This window comes from Lolium rigidum, chromosome 2 (assembly GCF_022539505.1).
Source record: "Lolium rigidum isolate FL_2022 chromosome 2, APGP_CSIRO_Lrig_0.1, whole genome shotgun sequence".
NCBI classification, from domain to species: Eukaryota; Viridiplantae; Streptophyta; class Magnoliopsida; order Poales; family Poaceae; genus Lolium; species Lolium rigidum.
This window is the reverse complement of record NC_061509.1, coordinates 162,259,939-162,278,217: the sequence shown is the minus strand read 5'-3', so window position 1 is coordinate 162,278,217 and position 18,279 is coordinate 162,259,939.

Below are 18,279 nucleotides of genomic sequence, written 5' to 3'. Positions count from 1 at the left end.
TTAGCAAATGCATTTGTAGTTATACTTATATAAGGTTATCTTATCTGAACTGCTAATTAATTGTATGGGTGGTAAAACTCTGGCAAGCTTTTGCTCTTAGCAAGTATGTATGTATGATCAGCTATCTTATATTTACTAATTGGAGGCACCATACGAGACACCACATTAATCCACATCATTAGAATAATTAGAACAATTAGATCTGAAATCAATGGGTAGGATTAGTCAAGAAAGTCGTTATTTATAATGTCGCGGGGCTGTTACATTGACACGTTTACTTATTTATGTACAGACTAAAATAGATTACGTGTGTAGAGTCCAACTTAAAATCGTACGAACGGATTCTAAAGATATATCTTGGCAGATGAAGGGGCATGCTTTATAAGCACCGCAGCTAACAAACAAAAATATATATCTCCTCAGCAAAATAAATTTGAACCATATCGTGTACATAAGTTTATGGACACGCTTAAAATATTCCGTGGGCCAGACAAGATCTGGGGTTGTTTACTATCCTAACGTGCAATTTCTTCATGTTTTTTTTTTGAACAAAGAGTGTCTAGCTCATGTACAACTCATCCGTATAGTTACCCGCAAAAAAAAAGAAAAAAAAACTCATGCATATACGTTTAACCTACAGGAGAAACATGCAGATAAGAAAAACTGTCTTGGCCATAACAATAAGATGCAAGGTGATTATAGATCGTTGCCGGCGAGCAATGATCACATGCACGGATGGGGATTCAGCGGCGTGACTGGACTAGCATCAGCCGGACATTCTCCATCCAACGGTCTCCAATCAATTGATTCGAAAATTTTGCAAATTTGTCTTTTTTGCTGCGTTCAAAATACAAAGTATTTTTGAGTGAAATTTTTTCATACTTACAACATGATTCTTTGGCAATATGTACATTTTTTATTTTGAATTTTTTGATGATTTTAAATTTTCGTTTTTCAAAATCATCAAAAAATTCAAAATAAAAAATGTACATATTGCCAACGGATCATGTTGTATTTATGAAAAAATTTCAATTAAAAATACTTTATATTTTCAACGCAGCAAAAAAGACAAATTTATAAAATTTTCGGATCAATTGATTGGAGACCGTTGGATGTAGAATGTCCGGCCGATGCTATGTCCAGTCACGCCGTGACTGGCTCCAGTCACTGAATCCCCATCCTGCATGCACACGCTAGCATCCGCCATAAGACGGTGTTATGGAAGCGCTTGCTTAGAATTGTTGATGCCGATGTTATAATGGGCCATTGTAGACGAATATGTCTCCTCGACTTCCTTTGTTGGCCGCTGGTCCTCCGGCGCATAGTCGATTACGTCGACCACAGCTCCTTCTCATACTCCATCTCGCCGCTAATAGTAATCTCTCACCAAGTTCAGTGGTCGATGTTGCTGTACGTAAGATTGCAGCACAGATCTATTGGTGCACTTACCTAGCTTCATACATGAGCACCGGATTGATTGATCAATTAGGACATCTTTTTTTTCTGAACAAGATCGTCATCTTATGCTTTGCTACTACCGTACGTGCGTGTTTTGTCTGATCTAATAGGTTTAGTCGATAATTGTTGCTATGGTTGAGCTTGCACAGTAGATTAATTAGGTCATCTAGCTAGCTTTACATAGAAGCACGTGTGCAAAGATGGCATGTCAGAGTATTAATTAGATCGTCTATCCGTTTGCATCTAGCCATTTTTACATGTTTTAATTATAGTTATCACCATAGACTTTATCCAAAGTGTACTGCTTTTAGGCTAATATAGCTACCGCAGCTTTGCTGTTTGAAGGGCCATAATACATATATAATGTTGTATATATTACAATTGCTAGAACGAATGGTGCAAGGCTTATCAAGAGTATTTGGCGTGCAGGACGTGCAGTATTCACTATAAAGATCATCCAAATTGTATTATCTCTAGGTTATATATCCATTGCCGATTTGTGATTTTAAGGGTACAAACAATTTTTTTGTCGTATATGCCACAGTTGCAAGAATGACTAGGGCAAGGTATATCACGAGTATCCGGTGCTTCGATCATGTGCCAACATAGCAAGCTTGAGCAAAAAAAGCCACATTGAGGTATTTGACAGTTTTTGTTTGTAACACTAACTGATGTTTAATTTAATTAATGGGTATGTTTAAGTGTGATTCAAATCACTTGGTTTACCTTACAGCTAGATGAGTTCTGTCTAGGAAAACCATACGTATAATCTTGGTCATACCTTACATGCCTATCGAAATATATTTGAGATACAACTTTCAAAGAACGATTGTTGGTTGGTTTGTTGGATTAATGAATTACATTATACATAGACAATCTATTTTGCAGCCATGACTAGGTTTGATGAATTACAAAGTTGAGAAAACCAAGTCAATCTGAAATCTCATGCTGCTAAATTATTTCACATGTATTTCCGCTTAGTCCAGTTCACGACGCGGGGTATCAGAGTAAATATACAAGGCGGTGCCTATATATTATGATATTTGTTCATCAAATAGGAACTAGCTAGATAGATGTTCAAGCTATTTATTACTTTGTGGCCATATTATAGTATTGAATATTAATAAACACTTTAGGTGTACATATTATTCACTATTTCTTAAGAAGATGAAATAATAAATGTACATACTATTCACTATTTCGTAAGAAGGTGAAATAATAAATTATGTATCATCCACAAATATTTAAAATAAGTGATTAAAATTGTCTTTATAAATATTTCACACTTTTATGCTCTACAAGGTCTACAAAATGCTATTTCAAATTCATATGGGTAGTAGGTTTTCTTTTTTGCAATATGTAATAGGACTTTTGCAAAATGGCTAGCCCGTGCTGGAGCACGGGTTGATGACTAGTTATGATAACTAATGTTTGTGTTCATCTTAATTTGCATTTCCGTTTTAGAAAAAAACTTAATTTCTATTTTGGCTGACCTGTTAGAGAACTATCAGATTGAATCCACAACATGATTCAAATAGATTCATTACACCAAGCCACATGTCTTGACCTTGCTATACACTAGTTCCATTAATCAGTGCAAGAAGGCTTACCTGAGCTGCATGAACCACGGCAGATTCGAATCCACCTTAGCTATCTAGCTAGAAATACAACCTTTGCAGAAAGAGGATTTGCAGTACGGGGAGGCTGACATTGGGGACCCATGAGCCAGCAGCGTCGTTGATACGTCTCCGACCTATCGATAATTTCTTATGTTCTATGCCATATTATTGATGATACCTACATGTTTTATGCACACTTTATTTCATATTCGTGCATTTTCCGGAACTAACCTATTAACAAGATGCCGAAGTGCCGCTTGTCGTTTTCTGCTGTTTTTGGTTTCAGAAATCCTAGTAACGAAATATTCTCGAAATTGGACGAAATCAAGTCCCAGGGGCCTATTTTGCCACGAACCTTCCGAAGACCGAAGAGGATACGAAGTGGGGCCACGAGGGGCTGCCACCATAGGGCGGCGCGGCCCAGCCCTTGGCCGCGCCGACCCGTGGTGTGGGGCCCCGTGTGGCCCCCACGTTGCCCTTCCGCCTACTTAAAGCCTCCGTCGCGAAACCCCCGATGCGAAAAACCACGATACGGAAAACCTTATCGAGACGCCGCCGCGCGATCCCATCTCGGGGGATTCTCGGAGATCTCCTCCGGCACCCCGCCGGAGAGGGGATTCATCTCCCGGAGGACTCTACACCGCCATGGTCGCCTCGAGAGTGATGAGTGAGTAGTTCACCCCTGGACTATGGGTCCATATCGTAGCTAGATGGTTGTCTTCTCCTCATTGTGCTTCATTGTTGGATCTTGTGAGCTGCCTAACATGATCAAGATCATCTATCTGTAATACTATATGTTGTGTTTGTCGGGATCCGATGGATAGAGAATACCATGTCATGTTAATTATCAAGTTATTACATATGTGTTGTTTATGATCTTGCATGCTCTCCGTTACTAGTAGAGGCTATGGCCAAGTTTTTGCTTTTAACTCCAAGAGGGAGTATTTATGCTCGATAGTGGGTTCATGCCTGCATTGACACTCGGGACAAGTGACGTAAAGTTCTAAGGTTGTGTTGTGCTGTTGCCACTAGGGATAAAACATTGGCGCTATGTCCGAGGATGTAGTTGTTGATTACATTACGCACCATACTTAATGCAATTGTCTGTTGCTTTGCAACTTAATACCGGAGGGGGTTCGGACGATAACCTCGAAGGTGGACTTTTTAGGCATAGATGCAGTTGGATGGCGGTCTATGTACTTTGTCGTAATGCCCAATTAAATCTCACTATACTTATCATGTCATGTATGTGCATTGTTATGCCCTCTCTATTTGTCAATTGCCCGACCGTAATTTGTTCACCCAACATGCTTTTATCTTATGGGAGAGACACCTCTAGTGAACCGTGGACCCCGGTCCATTCTTTAATACCGAAATACAAATCTGCTGCAATACTTGTTTTTACTATTTTCTCTCGCAAACAATCATCTTCCACACAATACGGTTAATCCTTTGTTACAGCAAGCCGGTGAGATTGACAACCTCACTGTTTCGTTGGGGCAAAGTACTTTGGTTGTGTTGTGCGGGTTCCACGTTGGCGCCGGAATCTCCGGTGTTGCGCCGCACTACATCCCGCCGCCATCAACCTTCAACGTGCTTCTTGGCTCCTTCTGGTTCGATAAACCTTGGTTTCTTTCTGAGGGAAAACTTGCTGCTGTGCGCATCATACCTTCCTCTTGGGGTTGCCCAACGAACGTGTGAAATACACGCCATCAGTCGTCAACGTTTTAAAGGCGGCAGGAGATCGAAAAAAAAGCCAAAAATCAGTTGGTAAACAAAATCCAAGAAATGAAACTTTTACCTTTCTGAGAGGATGACATGCGGGACCCATGAGGCAGCAGCTTCCTCAACTATTCCAAGGCGACAGGGGATCAAAATAAAAATAGGAAATAGCCAGAAATTAATTAGGGTAAAAAATAAATCTATCAAAGGAAACCTTTATTGTTCATAGAGGATGACATGTGGGACCGACCCGCCAACATGCGTCGTCATGGTTTCAAAGGGGGCAGGGGATCAAAAGAAAAAGGCAAATAACCAGAAATTAGGGGTAAAAAATAAATCCAACAAAGGAAACTTTTATTGTTCATAGAGGATGACATGCGGGACCCATGAGCCAGCAGCTTCCTCAACGTTTCAAAGTCGGCATGAGATTGAAAGAAAAAGGCAAGTGACCAAATATCGGGAGCCAAAAATAATCCAAGAAAAGAAATTTTATTGTACATAGAGGATGACATGCGGGTCCCATTTTGCAGCAGCGGTCTCAACATTTCCATGGCGGCACAGGACCAAAAGAAAAACGAAGTAGCTAGAAATCAGGGGGTGAAAAAAATCCAAGAAAAGAAAGATTTCAATTGGGCTGCATCTCGGACATTCGGGCCTTCGAACTATCCTGCTGGGCCTTTTGACTCGTACAATTTCAGCCCTCTCCAAAACAGGAAAGTTCGGATTTTTCAAAAAAAAAAACAGGAAAGTCCTATGCTTCGCAAAAACACAAAACAAGGAGATTCAACATATAAGTTTGTTTATGTAAAAATAAAGATTTAATTTATCCGTTTGCAATAGCTCAGAGCGAAATACAATGTTTATTGTCTGCAAAATAATCAAGATATCACATGTTTCTTGTACTGGGAGGGCGACATCGGGGACCCATGAGCCAGCCGCGTCGTCAACGTTTTAAAGGCGGCAGGGGATGGAAAGAAAAAATAAACCAAAAATCTGTTGGTAAAAAATACAAGAAAAGAAACATTTTCGTTCGAGAGGATGACATGCGGGACCCATGAGGCAGCAGCATCCTCGGCGTTTATTGTTCATAGAGGTTGACATGTGGGACCCGTGGAGCCGCCAGCGCCCGAACGTTTTAAAGGCTGCGAGGAGATCGAAAGAAAAAATAAGCCAAAAATCGTTTGGTCAACAAAATCCAAGAAAAGAAACATTTACCGTTCTGAGAGGATGACATGCGGGGCCCATGAGGCAGCAGCATCCTCAACGATTCCAAGGTGGCGGGGGATCAAAGGAAAAAAGGAAATATCCCGAAATTAATTAGGGGTTCAAAATAAATCCATCAAAGGAAACTTTTATTGTTCACAGAGGATGACATGTGGGACCGACCTGCCAGCTGCATCGTCATCGTTTCAAAGGGGGCAGGAGATCAAAAGAAAAAGGCAAATAGCCAGAAATTAGGGGTAAAAAATAACTCCAAGAAAGGAAACTTTTATTGTTCGTAGAGGATGACATGCGGGACCCATGAGCCAGCAGCTTACTCAACGTTTCAAAGGCGGCATGAGATCGAAAGAAAAAGGCAAGTGACAAAATATCGGGAGCCAAAGATAATCCAAGAAAAAAACTTTATTGTACATAGAGGATGACATGCGGGTCCCAATTAGCAGGCAGCGGTCTCAACGTTTCAAACGCGGCTTGAGATCAAAAGAAAAAGAAAGTTGATTGTACATAGAGGATGACATGCGGGTCCCATGAGTCAGCAGCTTACTCAACGTTTCCAAGGCGGCAGGGGATCAAAAGAAAAAGGAAATAGCCAAAAATCAGAGGGTGAAAAAAAAACCCAAGAAAATAAACTTTTATAGCACATAGAGGATGACATGTGGGTCCCATGAGCCAGCAGGTTCCTCAATGTTTCAAACGTGGCATGAGATCGAAAGAAAAAGGCAAGTGACCAAATATCAGGAGCCAAAAATAATTCAAGAAAAGAAACTTGAGTGTACATAGAGGATGACATGCGGGTCCCATTTAGCAGCAGCGGTATCACCGTTTGAGAAGCGGCAGGGGATCGAAAGAAAAAGGCAAGTGACCAAATATGAGGTGCCAAAAAAATCCAAGAAAAGAAAGTTTTATAGTACATAGAGGATGACATGCGGGTCCCATTTAGCAGCAGCGGTATCACCGTTTGAGAGGCGGCAGGGGATCGAAAGAAAAAGGTAAGTGACCAAATATGAGGTGCCAAAAAAAATCCAAGAAAAGAAAGTTTTATAGTACATAGAGGATGACATGCGGGTCCCATTTAGCAGAAGCGGTATCACCGTTTGAGGGGCGGCGGGGATCGAAAGAAAAAGGCAAGTGACCAAATTTGAGGTGCCAAAAAAATCCAAGAAAAGAAAGTTTTATAGTACATAGAGGATGACATGCGGGTCCCATTTAGCAGCAGCGGTATCACCGTTTGAGAGGCGGCAGGGGATCGAAAGAAAAAGGCAAGTGACCAAATTTGAGGTGCCAAAAAAAATCCAAGAAAAGAAAGTTTTATAGTACATAGAGGATGACATGCGGGTCCCATTTAGCAAGAGCGGTATCACCGTTTGAGAGGCGGCAAGGGATCAAAAGAAAAAGGAAGTAGCCAGAAATCGGGGGTCAAAAAATCCAAGAATAGAAAGAATTTTGGTTCATAGAGGATGATATGCGGGACCCATGATCCTGCATCGTAAACGGCTCGATCGGAGAGCGTTGAACGAGATGGCGCGATCGAGAAAAAAACAATGCCAGAGAGGCTGCCATCTGGTCCCTACATCCCTCGGCGGTGCGGATTTGCGTTGACTCGGCCGGCGAACCCGAGAATTCGAGATGCACCACGTCCCGGGCCACCATACGCCACGTTTTGGCCGTTTTCGTCGGGCTAGGTGGCCTCAAAAACGAGAAAAAAACGTTTTGACATGCACAACGGACAGACCCGTCGGCCATGGTACACCAGCAACCACGGCGCGACATCAAGTTCGTCGGCCATGGCAACTTTTCTTGTAGTGACACCGTCCCGTCATCTTGCCGCGTGACACCGTATAGCAGCACCAATGCGCTCCCCAAGGTGAACTATTTTTGTCCTTTCGAAGTTTGACATTTATCGACTACTTTTTTGCGCTGAATTCCTTATTTTCGATATATTTATCTTGCAGAAAAACCAATCCCTATCTTCTCTTCCTCTTCTACCTGAAGGCGGGGAAGTCGAGGAACGGACCGTCGTTACTGACGACAATCAGGGTACTTCTCGCCCTGAGAGTGAAGTTGCGGGTTCCCACAAATCCGCGGCTTCCTCTGAAAAAGAAGTTGAAACCGAGGCTTCCGAGTCTTCACGTTCACTCCCTTCAGCTGCTTCCCCGAAGAATAAGAGGAAGAGGGAGGAGCTCGAAGTTTCCGGCACCTCCGAAGCGGGGGAATCTCCTATCCAGGAGACTTCTCCCGAAAAAGAGGGGAAATCTTTCAACCCCTACGAGGATGCTCTTGTTAGCTCATAAGTTTACTTCGCCTTGCACATTTTGCACTATATTGCTTTTTCTGTATCTTCTCATATGATCTTTTTAATGTGTAGTGACGACGGCGAAGAAGAACCCACTGTTAATGTGACTGCTCATACGAGCACATCACATACCTTGGTGCTTTCTGACACTCGCCTTGCTACCGATGAAAACTCGCCTCCTCAACGGGATATAGGGGACTTGACTCCTCCTGGCAGCCCCTGTGCCCCTTCGCCGAAGAAGGCGAGGATTGAACCTGTCGAAGGATCAAACCTTCTACCCGCGAGTTTGTCGACTCCCTCCTTGGATGACGTAAGTAACCTCACCACTCTTTTTTACTGCTGTCGATCTGTTTCTTCTGGTTTTCTTATCCCTTTTCATTTTCTCAGCATCTGATGCAACAATTCATTTGTCTCGGTACTCAATTTGTTGGGTACTGCGACCTTTCGAACAATTTGAAAGGTATCTCTCTTATCTTTTCTTTTGTCGACCAATTTTTCCCCTGCTACTTTGTTGTGACTTTTTGCTGCTGTCTTTTACCAGAGGATCTGGCCAAAGCCAATAGGCACGCCGATGATCTTGCTCTCGAGCTAGCGAAAAGCGAAAAAGCTCGTGAGAAAGCTGAGCTAGACGCTGCCTCGGTTGAGGGTCTTCGAAAAAGACTCCATGATGCTGAGAATGTTTTGAGTGAACGCATAGCTCAACAGCTTGCTCGTGAAGCTGCCATTGCCGCTCGCTTGGAATCGCAAAACCGACGCTTTGTCAGTAAGTACCACCCATTTTCCTCGAGTTTTCTTTAGCACTATTTTCTGCGTATACTTATTGATAATCTGAGATTTTCTTCAGCAGGGAAAACCAGCCAGGAGTATGGGCTTGAAAAACCAGAAGATGACCGTCTCCTTGAAGCCCTTTCTCCCCTCGAAATTTATGGAGACGAGGTGCGCCAAAGCATTTCTGATGCCAAGGCGGCATTTTCTCGGCTCTTCCCCTACTTCTTCCCGAAGACTGATGAGCCCAACACTTTTGCTGCGCTTGCCAAGCGCTTCATTCCAAAGGAAGATCTTGGGTTAGCTCTTCGGCAAGAAAACCTGAAGATTGGCGTCGAAGGCACCATTGCTTTGGTTGCCGAGAGCCAACAGCACGTCGACTGGGCTAAAGTTGGTGATGTGAAGAGTATGGAGACGAAGAAATGGCAATCTTTGATCAAGGCCGCCAAGCCGAGCTCGAAGAAGATCCTCGCCTTCCTTGGATACAGACCAACGTCTTCCTCCAGTTCCGCCAAACCGGAGGTCAAGTAGATCGCCCTGCCTATCTTTTTTCTATTTTTTCTTTCTTTTGACGACTGTCGCCATAGATGTAGCTTGCGACAGCGTATGTTTGGTTCACTAGGACCCAACCTTTTGTAAGAACCGTGTAATTATATTGAAAATCAATGGAAGTCTATTTTATGTGATGATTGATGTCGAAATTTTCTTTCCAGCTGGTATTTGACAACTATACTTCAACTCCTCGTCCCTCCGATGTTTTGCCCACTTCTTCTTACTCGAAGAAAATATCAGCCGATGACGAGTTTATTGAAGATTCTTCGAGTGCGAATCCAGCGCATGAATTGGAAGAACTCCGTCAACAGCTTCAATCGATGAAGAGACAGGCACTCGTAATAATGGAACTATCTCGAAGATCAACTGAGAGGGAGAAATTTGCGCAGCAGCAGGCTCAGGAAGATATAGCTTCAAAGGAGGCTGCAGTCGCTGAAGCTACACAAGTTACTTCCCGAGAGAATTTTATGCTTGAATTGCTGACTGAGGCAAGCCTGGAAATGGCGGGTATACTTCTCAAGCTTAAACTTCTTCTGTTGTTTGCTTTATGTTCTGTCTCTAACTGGTGTCCTGTCGTCAAATAGGTCCCTTTTTGGACGCCGCTGCCGAAGATCAACGGGTCGACACAAGATCAAATTTCCTTGTTAATCTGGCACTGGACCATGGCTCCCTTTTTTGGGCTACACCTGAGCGTACCCGACAGATCGTCAGGTTTCAAGATCGTGCGTGTCAAATTCGTGAGTTCCTTGAATTTGTACCAAGACGTTATCCATGGTCTACAACTCCATGTTCCCTCGTAATATTCAACCTAAGACCATTCCTGAGCTGATGACCAAGTTTAAGGACTCGCACAAAATCCATGGTTTTGTAAGAGCTCAACTAGTGGTCGGTGCCAGATTTGCCCTTATTATGCTTCAGATTTGCCAATCAAAACTGGATATGACCAAGGTGGTTGAAACTGTCCATACCAAGCTGAGGCGACGGCGGAGGGGTGTCGATAAAATCGATGCGGTAGTTACACCAGTGGCTGAAGAGATAATTGATGACTTTCTTCAAATGGATGCCGACTTTTTTGCAGATGGCCATTATGCCGATTTTATGGGTGCCTCTGCCGAAGATGACAGAATAAACATTGATGATCTGTTAGGTCGCGACTAAATCTACTTCTTCGGTAGATAGCTTATCTTGTCGAGAAAGCCTGTAACTTGCTGTATATATATTGTAAGACAAAGATATGTATTTTTATTTTCCCTAGCCCCCGAGTGTCTCGGTGGCTAGTGTCTTTATTTTTATTGTGTTTGCGAGGTATTTCAAACCAAGGCAAAGATTTTTTTGTAAATTTATATGTTGTATAAGTTGTTCTTTGTGCAGAACGAAACTTTGTCGGGTAGGAAAACCCCGAACCTATCGAATAAAAAAGATGTATATCACCAATATCTTTATTATATTGCAGCACCGTGAGCCCGCCTCATTAAAAACCTTCCAGCCCCACTCGGTGCCCTGAAAGGAAAAGAGTGCGTCTGAAAACTCGCGGGCGTTTCAGTACATTGTATGTTTACATATATATTTTGACTTAGGCGTAGAAACGCCTAAGTTGCGCCACGTTCCAGGGATTTGGCTCGGCCACCCCTGTCTTCTTGTCCTTTATCCTGTATGCTCCTCCCTCGATTACTTAGGTGACGATGTAAGGGCCTAGCCATGGTGACTCAAGATTTTCATGGCTGTTTTGCGTGAGCCGAAGAACTAAGTCACCAACCTGAAAAGATCTTGGCCGCAATCGTCGACTATGGTAATTTTTCATATCTTGCTGATATTTAGCGACTCTTGACAATACTTCGTCTCGAGCTTCGTCGAGTGCGTCCATATCGTCTTCTAGTGCCTTTCTTGAGGTTTCTTCATCAAATTCTGCCACTCTCGGAGAATTGTGTTCTATTTCGATCGGCAACACCGCCTCAGCTCCATGAACTAGGAAAAACGAGGTTTCCTGTGTAGCTGTGTTGGGTGTTGTTCGTATGCTCCATAGCACGCTAGGTAGCTCCTCGGGCCAAGTGTGTCGAGCTTTTTCAAACGGTCCTAACAGGCGTTTCTTGATGCTGTTGCAGATGACGCCGTTTGCTTTCTCCACTTGACCATTGGTTTGCGGGTGTGCAACCGATGCAAAATGTAGTTTGATACCTACTTCGGCACAATAAGCCTTGAATTCCTTTGACGTGAAATTGCTTCCATTGTCTGTGACGATGCTATGAGGAACTCCGAACCGGAAGACGATGCTCTTGATGAACTTGATCGCCGATGCTGCATCTGGCGAATTTATTGGTTTTGCTTCGACCCACTTGGTGAACTTGTCGACAACTACAAGCATATACTCGTATCCTCCTGGCCACGCCTTGTGCAATTTGCCCACCATATCAAGACCCCACTGGGCGAAGGGCCACGACAAAGGTATTGGCATCAATTCTGCTTCCGGAGAATGAGGTTTTGCGGCAAACCTTTGACACGCATCACAGGTACGCACTATGTCCTTTGCATCCTCAATGGCTGTTAGCCATTAGAACCCTGCTCTGAAAACCTTGGCCGCAATAACTCGACTGCTTGCATGGTGTCCGCATACTCCCTCGTGCACATCCTTTAAAAGTACCCGACCTTCTTCAGCTGTGACGCATCGCTGCAAGACTCCCGGTATACTTTTCTTGTAGAGTTCTCCCTTAACCACAGTAAACGCTTTGGATCGTCGAATAACTCGTCTTGCCTCCATTGGATCTTCGGGTATTTGCTGCCTTGAAATATATGCAATATAAGCCTGCATCCACGGTACCTGCACTACCATTATTTCGTGCGATTCTTCCTCGTCTCCAGATGCGCCTGCCTCGAGGGTTGCCGAAGCCCCCGAGCCGTTCTCGACCTTTTCTTTCTTCTTTGGCTGTTTTCTTGCCTTAGTCGATCTTTCACTTATCTCTTCCCAGAATACTCCAGGTGGTATCGCTAAACATTGCGACCCGATATTTGCCAGAACGTCGGCTTCGTCATTCCTGAGCCTGCTAACATGATTTACCTCGCACCCGTCGAAAAGCTTCTCGAGTTCATTGTATAACTCTTTATATGCTATCATTGACTGCGTCGCATTGATTCATCACTTGTTGAGCCACCAGCTGAGAGTCGCCGTATATTTTTAATCGGGTCGCACCACAGGCCTTCGCCATCTTCATCCCGTGTATTAGCGCTTCATACTCTGCCTCATTGTTAGATGCGTTGGAGAACTTCATCCGTAGCACATATTTTAAATTGTCTCCTTGAGGTGAAACCAGTATCACGCCTACTCCCGCTCCTTCTAACCTCTTGGACCCGTCGAAGTTCATGGTCCAGGTTCTCGATAAATCAGGAGGTCCTGTGTTTTGTAGCTCCATCCACTCCGCGACGAAGTCTGGTAAGATCTGCGACTTTATCGCTTTTCTTTTTTCATAAGTGATGTCCCGAGGGGAAAGTTCTACTCCACAAAGGGAGACACGGCCCGTAGCTTCCGGGTTATTCAGTATATTTGACAGTGGTGCCTCATTGACCACTATTATCGGATGTGCCGAAAAATAGTGTCGTAACTTTCTTGCTATTGTAAATACTCCGTATGCTAACTTTTGATAATGCGGGTACCTCTGTTTTGAAGGCGATAAAACTTCGCTAATGAAATATACCGGCCTTTGTACTCCATGTAGTTTCCCTTCTTCCTCTCTCTCAACCACAAGTGTCGTGCTGACCACCTGAGGTGTGGCCGCAATGTATAGAAGGAGAGGTTCCTTTTACTTGGGTGCCACTAGTATCGGGAGTGTCGAGATTGTGCGCTTGAGATCCTCGAAGGCTCTATCCGCTTCTTCGTTCCATTCGAACTTTTCTCCTTGCTTGATCAAGGCGTAAAATGGTAACGGATACGTCTCCAACGTATCTATAATTTCTGATGTTCCATGCTTGTTTTATGACAATACCTACATGTTTTGCTCGCACTTTATAATGTTTTTATGCATTTTCCGGAACTAACCTATTAACAAGATGCCGAAGTGACAGTTCCTGTTTTCTGCTGTTTTTGGTTCCAGAAAGGCTGTTCGGGCAATATTCTCGGAATTGGACGAAACAAAGACCCAGTATCTTATTTTCCCAGAAGACCCCAGAACACCGAAGGAGAGTCGGAGGCGGGCCAGAGGGCCACCACACCATAAGGCGGCGCGGCCCCAGGCCTGGCCGCGCCATCCTATGGTGAGGGGGGCCCAGGCACCCTCCTGCGCCGCCTCTTTGTCTATAAGACCCCTTTCGACCTAAAAACGTGACACCAATTGACGAAACTCCAGAAAGACTCCAGGGGCGCCGCCGCCATCGCGAAACTCCAATTCGGGGGACAGAATCTCTGTTCCGGCACGCCGCCGGGACGGGGAAGTGCCCCCGGAAGCCATCTCCATCAACGCCACCGCCTCCATCATGCTCCGTGAGTAGTTCCCCCATGGACTACGGGTTCTAGCTGTAGCTAGTTGGTACTCTCTCTCCCATGTACTTCAATACAATGATCTCATGAGCTGCCTTACATGATTGAGATTCATCTGATGTAATCGGTGTTGTGTTTGTTGGGATCCGATGAATATGGAATACTATGTCAAGTTGATTATCAATCTATCATATATGTGTTGTTTATGTTCTTGCATGCTCTCCGTTGCTAGTAGAGGCTCTGGCCAAGTTGATACTTGAAACTCCAAGAGGGAGTATTTATGCTCGATAGTGGGTTCATGCCTCCATTGAATCTGGGACAGTGATGTAAAGTTCTAAGGTTGTGGATGTGCTATTGCCACTAGGGATAAAACATCAATGCTTTGTCTAAGGATATTTGTGTTGATTACATTACGCACCATACTTAATGCAATTGTCCGTTGTTTGCAACTTAATACCGGAAGGGGTTCGGATGATAACCTCGAAGGTGGACTTTTTAGGCATAGATGCATGTCTGGATAGCGGTCTATGTACTTTGTCTTAATGCCCTGATTAAATCTCATAGTAGTCATCATGATATATGTATGTGCATTGTTATGCCTTCTCTATTTTTCAATTGCCCAACCGTAATTTGTTCACCCAACACTTGTTATTGGAGAGTTACCACTAGTGTAGATAGCTGGGAACCCCGGTCCATCTCTCATCATCATATACTCGGTCCTATATGTCATTGGAAGTAGTATCAACTATTTTCTGGTGCCATTGCTCTCATATTACTGCTACTGCTGATGTGTTACTGTTACTATTGCTCTCATATTACCGTTGCTTTCACATCACCCCTGTTACTAGTGCTTTTCCAGGTGCAGCTGAATTGACAACTCAGTTGTTAAGGCTTATAAGTATTCTTTACCTCCCCTTGTGTCGAATCAATAAATTTGGGTTTTACTTCCCTCAAAGACTATTGCGATCCCCTATACTTGTGGGTCATCAAGACTATTTTCTGGCGCCGTTGCCGGGGAGGCATAGCTCTACTCATAAGTTCACCTCGGGAGTACACTCTACCTCTCTCTCTGTTTTTGTCTTATTTTATTTTGTTTTGCTTAGTTTACTTTTGTCTAGTTTATTTGTGCTTAGTTTATTCCTGTCTAGTATTATTTTGCTTAGTTTACTTTTGTCTAGTTTGTTTTTGTTTTGTTTTATTTTTCTCATATACCCAAAAATCCATAAAAATTTGAAAAACCGAAAAATTAAAAACTGTTGTTATGGAAGAACCCACAACCTATTTGGAGCTTATAGAATTATATAATAATTATAGAGAATCAAGAACGGGAAAAGTTATGAGTGTTGTGATAGAAAAATTGAATACACTTGCTAAAATCTTGCTTAAACGCCATGATATAAACTGTTGCTCTAAACAGGATACTAAACATCTTAAATTTCAATGCGGCTTTAGTGAGGAAGTTTTAATTAAGAACTATAATTGGAATAGCTATATTCATTTTGGGTTCGAAGAAGTAGAACAATTTGTTTTGTTTATGGGAGCTTCTGAAATAGAATCCTTCATGGCTAAAAATTATGAAACTTGTGTTGTTTGTAAGGACCTTAAAGATTATGTCTCTTCTATCCTTAATTTTTGCATAGAAAGTTAAAGCGATAATCCTTATATCATTGATTATAAAGAGAGACTCATTAATGCACAAGAATGCACTCACAATTTGCAGGAACCTGTGGAAGAAGAAATTGATGAACCTGAAAGATCATTGGATGAAAAAGAGGAGGAAATTGATGAACCTGAAAGCTCATTGGATGAAAAAGAAGAGGAGAGTGATGAACAAAAGGAGGAAGAATGGATTAGCTACCCATTCCAACCTTCTAATGAGAGTAACTCTTTATCTCTTACACTATTTGATTGTCATCCATGCTTACCAAAGGAGGATGAATGTTATGTTCTTGTGGATTCTCTTGAAATATTCCCTATGAGTAAAACTTGTGAGAATAATTATGCTCCTGTTATCTATGATAATCCATGCTATTTTGATAAATCTTATGATAATGCTTTGTTTGTGCCTGATGTCGAAATGCATGATACTAAAGAGTTTTGCTTGGCAAATGTTTATGATAAATCTCTAGATGATGGTCCTATGTTACTTGATAATATTAATTGTACTACTAATGAAAATGGGATTGGAGAGTTCTTGACTTTATCTATGAGTCCCATATCTTTTGAGATTGATCAATCATCTTGTTATATTATTGATAAAAGTGAGTTTGAAAGTTTTGATCCTATTATTTTTGAGCTTGATAAAAATTATGTGTTTGTGGATCATGAAAAGCATGCTTTATGTGATAGTTATATTGTTGAGTTTATCCATGAAGCTACTGGAAATTATTATGAGAGAGGAAAATATGGTTGTAGAAATTTGCATGGTACTAAAACACCTCTCTATATGCTGAAACTTTTGAAGTTACTCTTGTTTTATCTTCTTATGCTTGTCACTTTGTTCTTCATGAATTTATTTGTGTACAAGATTCCTATGCATAGGAAGTGGGTTAGACTTAAATGTGTTTTGAATTTTCTTTTTGATGCTCTCCTTTGCTTCAACTCATATTTCTTGCGAGTGCATCATTAAAATTGCTGAGCCCATCTTAATAGCTAGAAAGAAAGCACTTCTTGGGAGATAACCCATGTTTTTATTTTTCTACTGTTTTGTTGTGTCTTGGAAGTTGTTACTACTGTAGCAACCTCTCCTTATCTTTATTTTATTGCAATTTTGTGCCAAGTGAAGTCTCTAATAGAAGGTTGATACTAGATTTGGATTACTGCGCAGAAACAAATTTCTTGCTGTCACGAATTTGGGTAGGATTCTCTGTAGGTAACTCAGAAAAATCTTCCAATTTACGTGAGTGTTCCTCAGATATGTACGCAACTTTCATTAGTTATGAGTTTTCTGATTTGAGCAACGGAAGTACCTCTTAAAAATTCGTGTTTACTGGCTGTTCTGTTTTGACAGATTCTGTCTCTGTTTATTGCATTGTCTCTTGTGGACTTTAAGTGAGGCTTTCTAGACATGGAGAGCTGTAGCTAATGTTTTATTGAGTTCTTGCAACGTGTCACTACAGGACTAAAGTGGATTAAAGTTTTTTGAGTACTAACCCCTCTAATGAAGTTTATGAGAAGTTTGGTGTGAAGGAAGTTTTCAAGGGTCAAGAGAGGAGGATGATATATGATCAAGAAGGGTGAAAAGCCTAAGCTTGGGGATGCCCCCGTGGTTCATCCCTGCATATTTCAAGAAGACTCAAGCATCTAAGCTTGGGGATGCCCAAGGCATCCCCTTCTTCATCAACTTATCAGGTTTCTTCTATTGAAACTATATTTTTATTCGGTCACATCTTATGTGCTTTACTTGGAGCGTCTGTGTGTTTTTATTTTTGTTTTGTTTGAATAAGATCGGATCCTAGCAATCCTTGTGTGGGAGAGATACACGCTCCGCTTTTTCATACGAACACTTGTGTTCTTCGTTTTACTTTTAATGTTCAATGACAAAAGTTGGAAGCTATTGCATTTATTGCTATTTGGTTGGAAACAGAAAATGCCTCATATTGTCTTGGATAATTGGATACTTGGCAATTTTTTTGAGCTCTCAAGTAGATCATGATTAAGCTCTTGCATCATGTAGTTTAAACCTATTAGTGGAGAAATACCGTAGAGCTTGTTGAAACTGGTTTGCATGATTGGTCTCTCTAAGGTCTAGATATTTTCTGGTAAAAGTGTTTGAGCAACAAGGAAGATAGTGTAGAGTTTTATAATGCTTGCAATATGTTCTTATGTAAGTTTTGTTGTACCGGTTCATACTTGTGTTTGCTTCAAACAACCTTGCTAGCCCAAAGCCTTGTACTGAGAGGGAATGCTTCTCGTGCATCCAAAACCTTGAGCCAAAACCTATGCCATTTGTGTCCACCATATCTACCTACTATGTGGTATTTCCTGCCATTCCAAGTAAATACTTCATGTGCTACCTTTAAACCTTCAAAATGCTTCTCAATTTGTGTTGATGTTTTATAGCTCATGAGGAAGTATGTGGTGTTTATCTTTCAATCTTGTCATTTACTCCTGACAGACTTTTGATGACCCACAAGTATAGGGGATCGCAACAGTCTTCGAGGGAAGTAAAACCCAAATTTATT